Source organism: Bubalus kerabau, chromosome 10, assembly GCF_029407905.1.
Source record: "Bubalus kerabau isolate K-KA32 ecotype Philippines breed swamp buffalo chromosome 10, PCC_UOA_SB_1v2, whole genome shotgun sequence".
Classification (NCBI taxonomy): domain Eukaryota; kingdom Metazoa; phylum Chordata; class Mammalia; order Artiodactyla; family Bovidae; genus Bubalus; species Bubalus kerabau.
In genome coordinates, this window is record NC_073633.1 from 73,807,125 (window position 1) to 73,823,817 (window position 16,693).

A 16,693-nucleotide genomic window follows, 5' to 3' on the forward strand; every position below is an offset into this window, starting at 1 on the left:
AAAGAGACCATAGCAAAAATCAACAAAACCAAAAGCTGGTTCTTTGAAAGGATAAATAAAATTGACAAACCATTAGCCAGACTCATCAAGAAACAAAGGGAGAAAAATCAAATCAATAAAATTAGAAATGAAAATGGAGAGATCACAACAGACAACACAGAAATACAAAGGATCATAAGAGACTACTATCAACAATTATATGCCAATAAAATGGACAACGAGGAAGAAATAGACAAATTCTTAGAAAAGTACAACTTTCCAAAACTCGATCAGGAAGAAATAGAAAATCTTAACAGACCCATCACAAGCACGGAAATTGAAACTGTAATCAAAAATCTTCCAGCAAACAAAAGCCCAGGTCCAGACGGCTTCACACCTGAATTCTACCAAAAATTTAGAGAAGAGCTAACACCTATCCTGCTCAAACTCTTCCAGAAAATTGCAGAGGATGGTAAACTTCCAAACTCATTCTATGAGGCCACCATCACCCTAATACCAAAACCTGACAAAGATCCCACAAAAAAAGAAAACTACAGGCCAATATCACTGATGAACATAGATGCAAAAATCCTTAACAAAATTCTAGCAATCAGAATCCAACAACACATTAAAAAGATCATACACCATGACCAAGTGGGCTTTATCCCAGGGATGCAAGGATTCTTCAATATCCGCAAATCAATCAATGTAATACACCACATTAACAAATTGAAAAATAAAAACCATATGATTATCTCAATAGATGCAGAGAAAGCCTTTGACAAAATTCAACATCCATTTATGATCAAAACTCTCCAGAAAGCAGGAATAGAAGGAACATACCTCAACATAATCAAAGCTATATATGACAAACCCACAGCAAACATTATCCTCAATGGTGAAAAATTGAAAGCATTTCCTCTAAAGTCAGGAACAAGACAAGGGTGCCCACTTTCACCATTACTATTCAACATAGTTTTGGAAGTTTTGGCCACAGCAATCAGAGCAGAAAAAGAAATAAAAGGAATCCAAATTGGAAAAGAAGAAGTAAAGCTCTCACTGTTTGCAGATGACATGATCCTCTACATAGAAAACCCTAAAGACTCCACCAGAAAATTACTAGAACTAATCAATGACTATAGTAAAGTTGCAGGATATAAAATCAACACACAGAAATCCCTTGCATTCCTATACACTAATAATGAGAAAACAGAAAGAGAAATTAAGGAAACAATTCCATTCACCATTGCAACGGAAAGAATAAAATACTTAGGAATATATCTACCTAAAGAATCTAAAGACCTATATATAGAAAACTATAAAACACTGGTGAAAGAAATCAAAGAGGACACTAACAGATGGAGAAATATACCATGTTCATGGATTGGAAGAATCAATATAGTGAAAATGAGTATACTACCCAAAGCAATCTACAGATTCAATGCAATCCCTATCAAGCTACCAACGGTATTCTTCACAGAGCTAGAACAAATAATTTCACAATTTGTATGGAAAAACAAAAAACCTCGAATAGCCAAAGCGATCTTGAGAAAGAAGAATGGAACTGGAGGAATCAACCTACCTGACTTCAGGCTCTACTACAAAGCCACAGTTATCAAGACAGTATGGTACTGGCACAAAGACAGAAATATAGATCAATGGAACAAAATAGAAAGCCCAGAGATAAATCCACGCACATATGGACACCTTATCTTCGACAAAGGAGGCAAGAATATACAATGGATTAAAGACAATCTCTTTAACAAGTGGTGCTGGGAACTCTGGTCAACCACTTGTAAAAGAATGAAACTAGAACACTTTCTAACACCATACACAAAAATAAACTCAAAATGGATTAAAGATCTAAACGTAAGACCAGAAACTATAAAACTCCTAGAGGAGAACATAGGCAAAACACTCTCTGACATACATCACAGCAGGATCCTCTATGACCCACCTCCCAGAATATTGGAAATAAAACAAAAATAAGCAAATGGAACCTAATTAACCTTAAAAGCTTCTGCACATCAAAGGAAACTATTAGCAAGGTGAAAAGACAGCCTTCAGAATGGGAGAAGATAATAGCAAATGAAGCAACTGACAAACAACTAATCTCGAGAATATACAAGCAACTCCTACAGCTCAACTCCAGAAAAATAAATGACCCAATCAAAAAATGGGCCAAAGAACTAAATAGACATTTCTCCAAAGAAGACATACAGATGGCTAACAAACACATGAAAAGATGCTCAACATCACTCATTATCAGAGAAATGCAAATCAAAACCACTATGAGGTACCATTTCACACCAGTCAGAATGGCTGCGATCCAAAAGTCTACAAGTAATAAACGCTGGAGAGGGTGTGGAGAAAAGGGAACCCTCTTACACTGTTGGTGGGAATGCAAACTAGTACAGCCACTATGGAGAACAGTGTGGAGATTCCTTAAAAAACTGGAAATAGACATGCCTTATGATCCAGAAGTCCCACTGCTGGGCATACACACTGAGAAAACCAGAAGGGAAAGAGACACGAGTACCCCAATGTTCATCGCAGCACTGTTTATAATAGCCAGGACATGGAAGCAACCTAGATGTCCATCAGCAGATGAATGGATAAGAAAGCAGTGGTACATATACACAATGGAGTATTATTCAGCCATTAAAAAGAATACATTTGAATCAGTTCTAATGAGGTGGATGAAACTGGAGCCTATTATACAGAGTGAAGTAAGCCAGAAAGAAAAACACCAATACAGTATACTAATGCATATACATGGAATTTAGAAAGATGGTAACAATAACCCTGTGTATGAGACAGCAAAAGAGACACTGATGTATAGAGCAGTCTTATGGACTCTGTGGGAGAGGGAGAGGGTGGGAAGATTTGGGAGAATGGCATTGAAACATGTAAAATATCATGTATGAAATGAGATGCCAGTCCAGGTTCGATGCACGATACTGGATGCTTGGGGCTGGTGCACTGGGACGACCCAGAGGGATGGAATGGGGAGGGAGGAGGGAGGAGGGTTCAGGATGGGGAACACATGTATACCTGTGGCGGATTCATTTTGATATTTGGCAAATCTAATACAGTTATGTAAAGTTTAAAAATAAAATAAAATTAAAAAAAAAAAACGATTTAGCAGAAAAATTTATATCTATATTGATATTTTTAGAGCTACTTTCTTAAGACTTGGTGACTCAGTTTCAAGTTTGTCAGAGTGCTCTTAATTTGTGGATCTGTTTCCTCCCAGAGATGGTCTCTGTTTCTCTTTGTCTGTCTTTTGTGTCACTTGTCATAAGGAGGAAAACCATTGGTCTGATTAGGTTTTCCTTTCATCTTGTTCAATGTTGTAAGAGCTTGGCTTGCTGGTTGATGAGAAAACTCTCTCTAATCTCTGTCATCCTGAAGATACCCAAAGTAGTGTGCATTTGGAAGCCAATCGGATAGACTGGGATTCTAAGCATCTCTTTATCAGCTCTCAGAAGAGTTTGTCATAAGAGGTCCCAGTCCCTATGGGGTCTTTGTCATATCAATATTTATTGCTTTGTTAATGATGCAATAAAGGTCTTTGTTTTATCAGGCTATTTTGGGGAGTGGCCTTTCTGGATCTGGTGAGGGCTGCATCATTTGCACTCTCTTGTAGGAATGCCTCACGTATCTTCTTGGTTTGAGTCACTATTAAGCTCACTCATCAATGGCCAGGTGATGTATCTTTTGAATTAGGAAAAAATTGCATTGCAATTGGATATTCAACCACAACACTTTTTGTCATTTGAAGACAGTTATTGTTTTAATCTAATTCTTTTACAAAAACGCTTCATCTTCAAGATTTGTAGAAAGGACTTTTTGGCAAATATAGGTTTCTGATAATGTTCAGATTGTATCACTGAACTAGATAAGATATAACAGAACTTAATGGGAAACCTGATGGCTTCATAAAACTGCTAAGAGAAGATCAGGTTCAACAAGAATTAGTTACATAGAACTTAATGAACTGATGAATATGATTATAAATTTTATAACATTTTGTCCGAAATATTGCTATCTTTTAAAAATCTTTGTTTTCTAGATATAAGGAAACTTTTCCTCTTATACTATGATTTACAACAATTTGTTTAACTATACCTTTGTAAGCAGAACTGAAACATTTTTTCCCTATATAATGCCTCCAGAATTTAGAAACTCTTAGTTAAGTACTCTTATTTTCTTGCCAATATAGTTATTTGCATACGTTTACTAAGAATCTGTTCTCAGTGTAACAGGACACAATTGGAAACATTGATTACAAACATTACCATGGCTTTAACAGGAATGTCATATTTGAGAATATATACATAATCAGATATGACCAAATGGCCTTATGGAACTAGATTGACTTTATGGAACCATAAAGCCCCTTGGAAAAAGAGCATGGTGTCTTGCAGGCAAGCCTGATGGCAAGTTCTTGGCCTGGTTTCCTGGCCTTGAGAGGCATTTAAAAAGTTCAATCTGGAAATTCCATATGAAAAATTCCAGTAAAGCAGATTCAAAAGAGCTTATTTGGTCAATTGCTATTCTTGCGGGACTTATGTAAATAATCAAGCCAAGTTTAATGAGACTAAACTTATTTTGCAAGTAAATTAGTCTTAATTTGTCTTTGGTAGAAATGAGGGTGATTCTAAAGAGAAAAAAAAATTGCTTCAGCAGAAACTTAACATACAGTTGTGGATGTTGTTGCTGCTGTTGTTCAGTTGCTCAGTCGTGTCCAACTGACTCTTTGCGACCCCATGGACTGCAGCATGCCAGGCCTCCCTGTCCTTCACCATCTCCCGGAGCCTGCTCAAACTCATGTCCATTGAGTCAGTGATGCCATCCAACTATCTCATCCTTTGTTGTCCCCTTCTCTCACTGCCTTCAATCTTTCCCAGCATCGGGGTCTTTATGAATCAGCTCTTCACATCAGGTGGGCCAAAGTATTAGCGTTTCAGCTTCAGCATCAGTCCTTCCAATGAATATTCAGGACTGATTTCCTTTAGGATGGACCGATTTGATCTCCTTGCAGTTACAGAAATTAGATTGTAAAAAAAAAAGTTTTGGAGTACAAGTGTTAGCAAAAGTGAGAGAGAAGTAGCTGTGGTGGGTATAAATTGCCTCAATTCTTTTAGAAATGGTTTGACAGTATCTGTTCAAAGAAATATATGCATAGTCCCTGACACAGCAATTCCTTGTCTAGGATTCCTTTTGCAGAAACACTTCCAGATGTGCACAAAGATTATTGTACAAGAATTTTATTCAATGCTGTTCCTATTTAGGAAGATTGGAAATAACCCAAATGCATACCAATAGCATTAAACACTCATGATACTTCTGTACAATGGGACATGATGGTGACGTAAAGAGAAGCTGCTCTGCATGTATTGATATGGAATGATGTCCATGATTGAGAGCCAAGTTTTTTGAAAAAAGTAAAAGTGAAAAGGTATTATGTATGTTCTTATTTCAATTTATAAATACTCTAAAGATCTGTAATAGTATGCACTAAAAAATAATATTTGGACAAGTATAAACCAAGCAGTGTTTATCTCTGGGGTTTATAGGGACTTCTACTATTTTATGGCATACACTTTGTAATTTTTATTACAGTCATGTGTTACTTTTATTATCAGAGATAACAATAATGGTTTTTAAAATAAGCAAAAAATATTGATCAGAAAAAAATACTGCACACTCATACTTAAAGGCAACTAATACCAGGAATTTTTTGATTTTTACTCTTAAAAGTTAGTCTGTTCCTCTGATCAAGTTTGCACACCAGTGACTAAATTTGGAGAAAAGAACTTTCTTTACTGCTTCCAATTATATTCTAATTTGTTGTGGAATGCCACTGTCCATTATCATTTACACTCTTGTTTGGCTGGTCCAGGGTCCTGAAAAGGACTGAGTTGGTGACTCATTCCAGCAGTCCCACTTAGTGAGGAACTGTAGGCTAGGGTGAAATAACTTACTGCAGACTTAAACAAGCAGCAAGACTCGAGTCTCCTGACAGCTATTCTAGTCAGAACAAACCCTACTTTGCTCTTTCCATGGCTTTATAATGAAAGTTGTTCAAATGGAGATTTATCTCTTTATTTTGGTGGAATGTCTCAGGGGTTTGATTTGAAAGATGAAATGCATGGTTGCCTTTCAGCTCATGCACAGTCTGGCAAGTCTTCTCATTAGCATTTTCGGCTCAGTCTTTGCCCATCCAGCCCTGGCTTCCTTCCTGGAATGAGTCGTGGCTTGAGCTCCAGGGGCTGCCTGAGCCTCCTGCCTCTCAGTGCTGCTGCCAGCCCCGCCAGCATGGCCTGAATCACACAGCCATCACTGCCGATGTACTTCAGTCTCCAGCCTGGGAGATGAGACCTGATTGGCTCTTAGAGAATAGGATGCCAGTTTCTTTCCTGAAGAAACAACAGACTCTGTCTCCTGGAACTGAGCTGTAATATCAGAGCTGTGAGGTGAGGGTCGTATCAGCCTGGGCATTTGTTAGAGGTCAGGAGCTTAAGGCCTTGTGTAGTGAACTGAAGGGCTCCACGCTTTGGGTCCCTTTCCAGTCTCTGGTTTATGAATGTCATCAATTCAAAGAATAAGCAAGACAGACACAACACAATAAAAAAGGAAGTGCCCTGAAATTGTCAGTTCATTATGAAAGGTCTCTGTATTAGAGATGTCCTCAAACTGGACAACATCCTAAAATTCATATATTTCCAATAACAAGCTGTAAAACTAAAATAAAATGCTAAAAGATTAATACTAAAAACTCATTTTTATCAATCATGGTAGAGCAAAGAATGAATTTGCTTTCTAGGCTTTCATCAGAAAATAACATTTTAAAAGACTTAAAAAAAATTTTTTTTTTGATGCAGACTATTTTTTAAAGTCTTTATTGAATTTGTTACAATATTGTATCTGTTTTATGTTTTGTTTTTGCCCGAGAGGCATGTGTGATTTTAACTCCCTGATCGGGGACTGAACCTGCATCCTCTGCACTAGAAGTTGAAGTCTTAACCACTGGACCACCATAGAAGTCTCAAAGATTGTTGATCTATAAAAGGCACTCAAATAGCAGGCAACCAAAATGGGAAACTAGAGAGGTATGTCAGACTGTTAATGAATATATGATGTTGTTTATATGAATGTTGTAATGCCTGTGGTATTGTTCACAATCTAAATCTAAATCTAAAATTGGTATTTTAGATTTCTGATTTTCTTTTATTTCTTTTCCACTCTAAATAAACATTCATTTGGTAGCAATTTCATGCTTTTTTTCTTAAAGAGAGACTCCTAAATTGCATACACATCGTTGCCCCACAAAATATGGACCAACTTCTATAGGTGTTCTTGCTGATACCCAGCTGCATATGTGTGTCCAGCACTGGCCAGGCATCTCCAACACTGTCATCATCTGTAAGATCATTATCTCCTTAGCAAGTGTGTATTGCTTCTTATCCTGAAAGAGCAGTCACATCTATTACCTTGGATATAGTGTAGAGACTATGGATGACTTAAAGCATCTCTTAGTTACTTAAACTCTCTGTGCCTTAGTTTTCTCATCTGTAAAATGAGGATAATCCTAATGTCTACTTTGTAGGATCACTGTGAGGGGTAAATGAATTAATATCTGTAACTTGCTTAGAACTGTAAGAGCTGGCTGTGATTTTATTTTCTTCTTTGCCCATAAATGTGCACTTCACAATGTGCAGTAGCACAAGACCTCAGACTTTCTTCAGCTTTTTCTTCCTCCTCCACTCAGTATCGGGAGTTTGGAGGAGAGATGAGAGATTTGTAGTGGAAGGACTCATATGAAAGGCAGCAAAATCTTCTTCAAACAGGAAATCAACAGATAAGGTAAAAATTCATATCCAGAAATCACAATGGAAGCATATTATCTAGAAAAGTGTACTTATGGAGACAAATTCTAGAAGAAATGGCTGAAAGATTTGAAAGTTGTGGCCTCTGAAGAGGTAAGAACGGACAGAGCGGGAAATTACTGTTTTTTTCATCATAAGTTTTGACTCTTTTAAATATGTACATATGTAACTTTGCTTTTTAAATTTTAAATATTTTTAAGATGTTACAAATATTTGACTAAAAATATCCTTTCAAAGCATTCTTTTGATTGGAAGAACTAGCTTTTTTTCTCCTGATGTGATAACAATGCTCTTGGTTCCTCTTTGTAGTTATTTTAATAAGAAAAATTAATAAGCAGCAAATTGCAACAAAAAGGAAGAGGGTTTGTTTAGGTAAATCACAAGTAAGCTTTCCCTTGTGGAAGCCTTTGCTTAATTGGGCTGCAGCTGGTGCTAATTTATTCCCTTCACTGTATCTCATTTTGGTCTTGCATGTGTATTTGCCTGTGTTTGTGTTTTAAGCTTCACATAATTTGAGGCTTTCATTTGATGGCATGAATTCAGATACAACTGGGAACTGCTCATGAGAAGCTTATCCTAAAGTAGAATTTACTTTTTTGTTATGGCTGTTTTGAGGTGTACCTGGAAGCCCACTGATTGTAATTGGAGTACAACTGGGATGAACTAGGTTGGGGGTTTCTACGTGATCATATTTGATCTTATTTTTCCTTTCTATTATTTTCTCAGTTCCTACCCTCCCACTCCTCAATTTGGTATTCAAGCATGAAAGAAGCTCTGATTGGCTGGTTACTAGGTACATGGGTTCACTGGGCATGACAATCAATGCCTGAGCCTCAGTCTAGAAAAGGTAGCATCCTGGGCACAACATGGAGAAGGAATTGGCTTTTTTAGTTTGAAAAATGGAGAATAACATCTGGGCAGATTTCTCTTGCGCCTGGGAGTGTTTCTGCTGGGTCTGCTGGACACAAATTGCATTTCATTATCATCTAACAAGTGGCATCCGTCATGGTCCCATCTCTCCTTGGCTCACAGGAAGGATCAGTGAACAGAACATATTGTTGTTGATTTTGTTCAATCTAGGTACAAGAGGAAGATTTCATTTTATTACTGAATTGCAAGTCATGCTTGCAGCCAAAATTAATCACTTGCTGAAGAGTCTTACTGTTCTTTTTTCCCTGTTTAGATTTTACAGAGGCAATACCTGACTTAAAAGGAAAAAAAGGTAATCAGAGCTCAACTGCCAGCTGTTTTATAAGGCAAAACGGGATTTTGAGTTTGAGACATAGTAAATCGTATCACAAGATACTACAGGCTAAGTTACTCTCTCTATAAGAGATTCATCAATGAAGCATTGAAAGTAACTGTTGAACTCTGAAAACATGCCAAATGAAATAAACCTGACACAAAAAGACAAATATGATTCCACTTATATGAGGGACCGAAAGTAGTCAAATTCACAGAGGCGAAAATACATGGTTACCAAGGATGGGGGAGGAGGGAATGAGGAGTTATTGTTTATTGGGTCACAGTTTATGTTCAGGATGTTGAAAACTTCTGGAAATGGATGGTGGTAATGGCTGCACATCATTGTGAATGTGCCTAATGTCACCAAATTATACACCTAAAAGTGGTTAAAATGGTAAGTTTAATGTATATTTTACCACAATAACAAAAATACAAAAAAAAAAAAAAAAAAGGCAGCGTTCCCTGTGTGACGCTGGTGCAATCCCAATTATATAAATAGGCACATTATGCAATTTTGTAAAACTCAGAGATATTTACAGCTACACTCCCCAGTCATCCTTTGACCTTTTTCCCATATTGTTCTTCAAGAAGGGAAATAGAGGGAAAGGAAATTTAACCTTATAAACACGGCTGATTTGGGGACTAATCCATAGTCCTCTTGTAACATGGGGTTTATCACAGTCTAATCAATATTTAAGTGCAGAGATTACCAGTAGATTTCAAATTTTCCTCATCCTACTCCTCCTTCATGGGTGAGGAGATGATGTTTTGGATAAGCAGTAGCTCGTGCCGTCATCGCTACTCTCCTCTGAGGGCGACCAGTCTCCCCAACAGCTGCAGAAAGAATTTCCGCAATAGCTCAGTCAAAGGGGAGTGGTGGGAATTCTGTGGGATTAGAGTGGAATTTGGAGCTCTGGCACAGAGGCTGGGAGGCTGCAGATGGACACTGAAGCTATTTGTTAATGTTATGTTTCCAAAGCACAGCTAACGCTTGCCTGTGTCTCCTTATCTCTGGGCCATCTCCTTCCTGTCGTGCTAACAGGCAGGAACTGCTATTAGTGTCCCTCGTCCCTCACATATCAGAAGGCAGTATCCTCAGACGCCTGCTGGGAAGCAGTCGGGCAGTCACTGAAGTGAGGACAGCTCACATGCTCAGCTTGAGAAGTCTTCTGCTCCCTCAAAACTGTACATTTGCTCTGTGATGATGACGACCATCAGAAGAGAAGCAGTCAGATCAATAAATTTTACACTTTCCTTCCCTTCCCTTCAGTTCAGTTCAGTCGCTCAGTCATGTCCGACTCTTTGGGACCCCATGAATCGCAGCACACCAGGCCTCCCTGTCCATCACCATCTCCCGGAGTTCACTCAAACTCATGTCCATCGAGTCGGTGATGCCATCCAGCCATCTCATCCTCTATCATCCCCTTCTCCTCCTACTCCCAATCCCTCCCAGCATCAGAGTCTTTTCCAATGAGTCAACTCTTCACATAAGGTGGCCAAAGTACTGGAGTTTCAGCTTTAGCATCATTCCTTCCAAAGAAATCCCAGGGCTGATCTCCTTTAGAATGGACTGGTTGGATCTCCTTGCAGTCCAAGGGACTCTCAAGAGTCTTCTCCAACACCACACTTCAAAAGCATCAATTCTTTGGCACTCAGCCTTCTTCACAGTCCAACTCTCACATCCATACATGACCACTGGAAAAACCATAGCCTTGACTACACAAACCTTTGTTGGCAAATAATGTCTCTGCTTTTCAATATGCTATCTAGGTTGGTCATAACTTTTCTTCCAAGGAGTAAGTGTCTTTTAATTTCATGGCTGCAGTCACCATCTGCAGTGATTTTGGAGCCCAGAAAAATAAAGTCTGACACTGCTTCCACTGTTTCCCCATCTATTTCCCATGAAGTGATGGGACTAGATGCCATGCTCTTAGTTTTCTGAATGTTGAGCTTTAAGCCAACTTTTTAACTCTCCTCTATGCCTGTCACCCAGAAGAATTTATTGTTTCATTTCTTTTTGAGGTTCTATGACGTTAATATGTCAAACCTAATGGAGAGGAAATACTATGTCTTTTTATATCCAGAGAAAGCACAATTGTGATACTTTTAGCCCAGTGTCCGGTCACGCTAGGTGTCATGTTGCAGAAACCATAGCCAATACTATTCATTTTCCTGCGTGTATATAAATATCTTGCTCTAGGGGATGAGGTAAATGCATCAACCTATTCATAGATCATTCTAAATAAATAGGAGAGCATTGCAGGGGAGAGGGGTAGGGAAATCTTAAAACTTGGAAGTGTATTAACTATGTGTGTGTGTGTGTGTGCTCAGTTGATCAGTTGTGTTCAATTCTTTGCAACCCCATGGACTGTAGCCCACCAGGCTACTCTGTCCACAGAATTTCCCAGGCAAGAATAATGGAGTGGATTGCCATTTCCTATCCAGGGTATCTTTCCAACAACCCAGGGATCGAACCCTCATCTCTTGCATCTCCTGCATTGGCAGGTGGATTCTTTACCACTAGCGCTGCCTGGGAAGCCTGTAGTAACTACATTGTTTTCTGAAATAACTATCATAGAGACCATTGTTGAGCAAGAATTTTTAATGATTGATAAAGCTTAAAAAAGTTGAAGAAAATACAATTGTTTTCTTATATTAAGGGAAAAAAAATAGCCAAAACTTGGAAACAAAGAAAAAGGTAACTGCATATCCTTTCTATATCACACTGGAGCAATGTCCAATGGGCCAACTAAGGAATACCTACTTCTCTAGGGTATGATATGTACTTTTATTGGATATTATTTACTATTGATTGTATATGTTAACCTGTAGAAAATGTAAGCAATGAAAATTATTCTTGTCCAATAGCAATACAGATGAATTTGCTCACAGAGAAATTGTTTCTGCCTGGTAAAAAAGATCACAACCTAAAGGTCTAAGTTTTGCCCTGTATGATATAACAAATTTGTGTAATTTAGACATTTATTAAAGTATGGTTTTTTAAGTGACTATAGATAATCTTGGAGAAGGCACTGGCAACCCACTCCAGTACTCTTGCCTGGAAAATCATATGGGCAGAGGAGCCTGGTAGGCTGCAGTCCATGGGGTCGCTAAGAGTCGGGCACGACTAAGTGACTTCACTCTCACTTTTCACTTTCATGCATTGGAGAAGGAAATGGCAACCCACTCCAGTGTTCTTGCCTGGAGAATCCCAGGGACAGGGGAGCCTGGTAGGCTGCCGTCTATGGGGTCACACAGAGTCGCACATGACTGAAGCGACTTAGCAGCAGCAGCAGCAGCAGCATAGATAACCTGTTTTTCCTATATTCCTTGGAACCAGTTTTGATCTTTCATGAATGAAATAAACAGACCTTTAGTGCATACTCACTTTAATTTTGTACAACAGTTATGTTTGTAACCTTGTGAAAATTATACTTTGACACTAGTGTACTCCTCAAGGCTTAAGAAGGCAAGTAACTGACGGTCACTGATAATGCTGGTTAGAAGCCAGTGTTCTCAAACACAAAAAGTGAGTTCACATGAAACATCAATGTTGTTTGTTTTTCACGATGCCCAAAGTCCAAATGGGTTTTGAATTGTCAGCAACCTGCATCAGCATTGAACTGAGACATTCCAAATTCACTATCAGAGTGGTCAAGTGGGCTGAAGAGGGGGGAATGAAGTGAAAAGACCACTTGGTCTAGAATTACTAAGTTATCCAGAATGGGAAGGGTCAATTTGCAACCTAAGAGTTATAAACACAAATCCAAAAAGGCATCAGCTATGCTGTATAATCTCAAAGGCTGGATTCCTATTAATAATTCAACCTCAAATATGACAGAAAGGAAGTTTTTATATTTAAACTGGGAGAGGGAAATGATCAATACACCTTCCTTCTTAAAGGATCATAATGAGGTTCATGAGTGAATGGCTCTTTGTGGACCTGAACTGGGAGGAGATAACTAAAATGAAGAGAGATAAATTGGTCTGGGTAATAAAGTAAAAGATTATTCCAGAAGCTCCTCTAGAGGGAGGAAGTATGTGGTCCCTGAGGGACATGGACAAAGTGAAGCAGAAAGAAGTGTCCAGGAGAGAGCAGGCTCTGTGGCTACAGAGTCAGATCCTTCCATGGAGAGAAGAGTCTTGAACAAACACTGTGTCCAGTATTTGATTTTGAATTTTTTCCTGCTGTTCTGATTGCCCTCAGTCCCCTCAGCCTTTCAGTAGATACCTGTCACCTTAAGTAGAGGCTTTGAGGAATGAAAAAGGAGCCAGATAAGCCCACAGAGGAGAAGTATGGAGAGGAGGGGACAGAAGCCACAAAAGCTGAGGTGGCTGGGAGGAGGCATGGCTTGAAATATTACCCCTCCCCTCTCTTCCTGGCTCCTGAGAAACCTTAGGAACTGGAGAAGCATGCTGGATTCCCTGTATTTGTATAAGAGGGCTTAGTTCATTTTTCTTAATTAAAAGAAATAATGATCCCAGAATACTAGAGACTTTGAGAATCCAAGGTATAAATATACCTTAAAAATCTGGAGCAAAATGGGCCATGAAACATGGATTGAGGCCATCAGACCCAGTTGGGTTCCTGTCTGCATAAATCGCAAGTCTAGGGTTCTTCTTGCTAGTTCAGAGTAGGAGCAAAACAGTTTCGAGAGAACTGGCTCTTTAAGAAAATAAACAACAGCAAATTGCTCAAATAAAACAAGGTCCAGGCCTGAGCAGGGGCTTCTCAAGCGAGAAGACCTAAAAGTGAAGACTTATTTGCAATGTGGTACAACGGCCTCTGAATTTGAGATACTTTTAAAGCAGGGATTAAGGAAATGAATTAGATAGCTACATCTCTCAAGTTAAGATTCTGTTTAGAAAAAGAAAACTTGAGTCTTTTTAGAGCAGTTCAAACAAAAGTGCTCATGATAGAAGGTGCTAGAACCAGGTTCTTATTCTAGGGCAGTGATTATTTTGGCTAATGTGGTACTGCTCTAGAGATACTTTGCTGCAAATAAGAAAGGGCTTTGCCTCTCCAGGACTGGCACCACTACCACCATTCAGAAGAGATCAGATTAACAAGCCAGGCACCAGGTAGCCGGAAGAAAGCTCACCCAACAGCCCCCACAGACAGGTAGGGTTTTCCAGGTAATGTTGGGTGAGGCCTCTCACTTCTCCTCAGCTTTTAAAACAGATTTGAACATTTCATGGTAATCCTTTTGCTTTCACTGTTTGGCCTGAAATCCATAAACTTGGGTGGTCCTAAATCGATTTTGTTAACATTCTATATCTTTTCCTTGCATCAGTGATAGATTTTAGAGGTTTTCTGTTTGTCTTGTGTTTTTTATTTTTTGTTGGAAAAGAACATGGTGCCGGCAGCAGGCTAGAAAGGGATAAAAGGCATTCATGTAGCTTTTTAGGAATAAATACCGGGAAACAGACCAGATTTTGAAATTACACATTTCTATTTTTATAAGACTAATAAAAAATTCCTTTAGCCGTAAAAAACATATCTGATGCTATGCTTTCAGAAGCATGTTTAGACACTTGATTTCATGAAATTTTCTTTATAAGAACCCCATGAATTGTTCAGAGTGAAAAATATTATTTTCCCCTTTTGCTCCCCTTTTTCCCCAGCTATCATGCTCCCTCACCCACAATTCTGTCCTGAAATTTAATGATGATAACACTGAAATCAAACCTGGCAAGAGATCCCCAAGCTGGCAAGGCAGCCAATAGAGGAACTCAGACTGGATCTCAGGACTCCTGAACTTTAGTCCTGTGGTCTTTCCTTACGAATCTATAAATAAATTATCCCAAATTATTAATTATTCTCTCATTAATTAACAGAAGGTGGTGTCCATGGCGTTATTCCTTACTCCTGTTTACCTTTATTTATGTCTTCAATTCAGTTCAGTCGCTCAGTCGTATCCAACTCTTTGAAACCCCATAGACAGCAGCATGCCAGACTTCCCTGTCCATCACCAACTCATGTAGCTTGCTCAAACTCATGTCCATCAAATTGGTGGTGCCATCCAACCATCTCATCCTCTGTCATTCCCTTCTCCTCCTGCCTTCAATTTTTCCCACCATAAGGGTCTTTTACAATGAGTCAGTTCTTTGCATGAATGTTAGGTCTTAAGCCAGCTTTTTCACTCTCCTCTTTCACTTTCATCAAGAGGCTCTTTAGTTCCTCTTTGCTCTCTGCCATAAGGATGCTGTCATCTGTATATGTGTCCTAGTGGGTCTAAAAATTTTAGCTTCCCATGCCTTGATTCTACCTGGAGCCAAGGACGTTTGTGTTGGGCGTGGTAGGGGCCCCTGTTGCATGGATAAATGAATGAATAAACCTACTGAAGGGAAGGACTGAGTGGAGGATGGAGATGCTGGTCTTTCTCAGGACACAGGGTGGGGTCTTCCTGCGCCTGGAAAGCTCTCTTCTCAGTGCTCACTCAGTCTTTTCTGGGTTCCCTCCTCTGTGCTCTGGCCACTCCTTTCGCCTTGTCTGCACGCCCCTCCTTCTCCACCCAGTCGCTAAACGTGGGGGCTCCTCCAAGTTAGTCTTAGGCCCCTTTCTCCTTTCCTACACTCAGTCCCAAATGGGTTCAACACTGCTTTCTCCTTCAAATGTCACCTACGGGCTATTAACCCCCAAACCATTTCTACTCCAGACCTTTCTGAGCTTCAACCCTTAAATCCAACTATGGATTGAATATGTCTACTATGATGTCCCAAATTCTCATCATGCTTCAGACAGAACTCAGGATCTTCCCTCTTCCCCCAAATAGGATTGATCTCCTATCCACTACCCATCCGACTGCAAAGTCCTGGGAACTCCTCTCTCCCTCTCCTCCTGGAACCTATGGATGACCAAGACTGCTGCTTTCACCTGCTAAATATCTGGTGACTGTGACAACTTCCCTCCACTCATCCCGGCCTAAACTACCATCATCTTTCATCTGGACCTACAGTGAAGTCTGCTTCTTCTCAAAGCCATGCTTGTTCCTCCCTTACTCCTCTTTACACCAAAGGCTCTGCTACTATCAATCACCCACTTCTATATTGCTTCCCTGAACCACCCCTCCCTCTCTGTGCTGCTGCCAAGCTGACTGTCTTTTGGTTCAGTGCATCAAGCCATGCTCCCCTTCCCTCCACTGGCCCCCTTCCTCCCCAACCACCACCATCACAGGGGCTTCAGTTCAGTTCAGTTCAGTCGCTCAGTCGTGTCTGACTCTTTGTGACCCATGAACTGCAGCATGCCAGGCCTCCCTGTCCATCACCAACTCCTGGAGTCCACCCAAACCCATGTCCATTGTGTCGGTGATGCCATCCAACCATCTCATCCTCCATCGTTCCCTTCTCCTCCTGCCCTCAATCTTTCCCAGTATCAGGGTCTTTTCAAATGAGTCAGCTCTTTGCATCAGGTGTCCAAAGTATTGGAGTTTCAGCTTCAACATCAGTCCTTCCAATGAACACCCAGGACTGATCTCCTTTACAATGGACTGGTTGGATCTCCTTGCAGTCCAAGGGACTCTCAAGAGTCTTCTCCAACACCACAGTTCAAAAGCATCAATTCTTTGGCATTC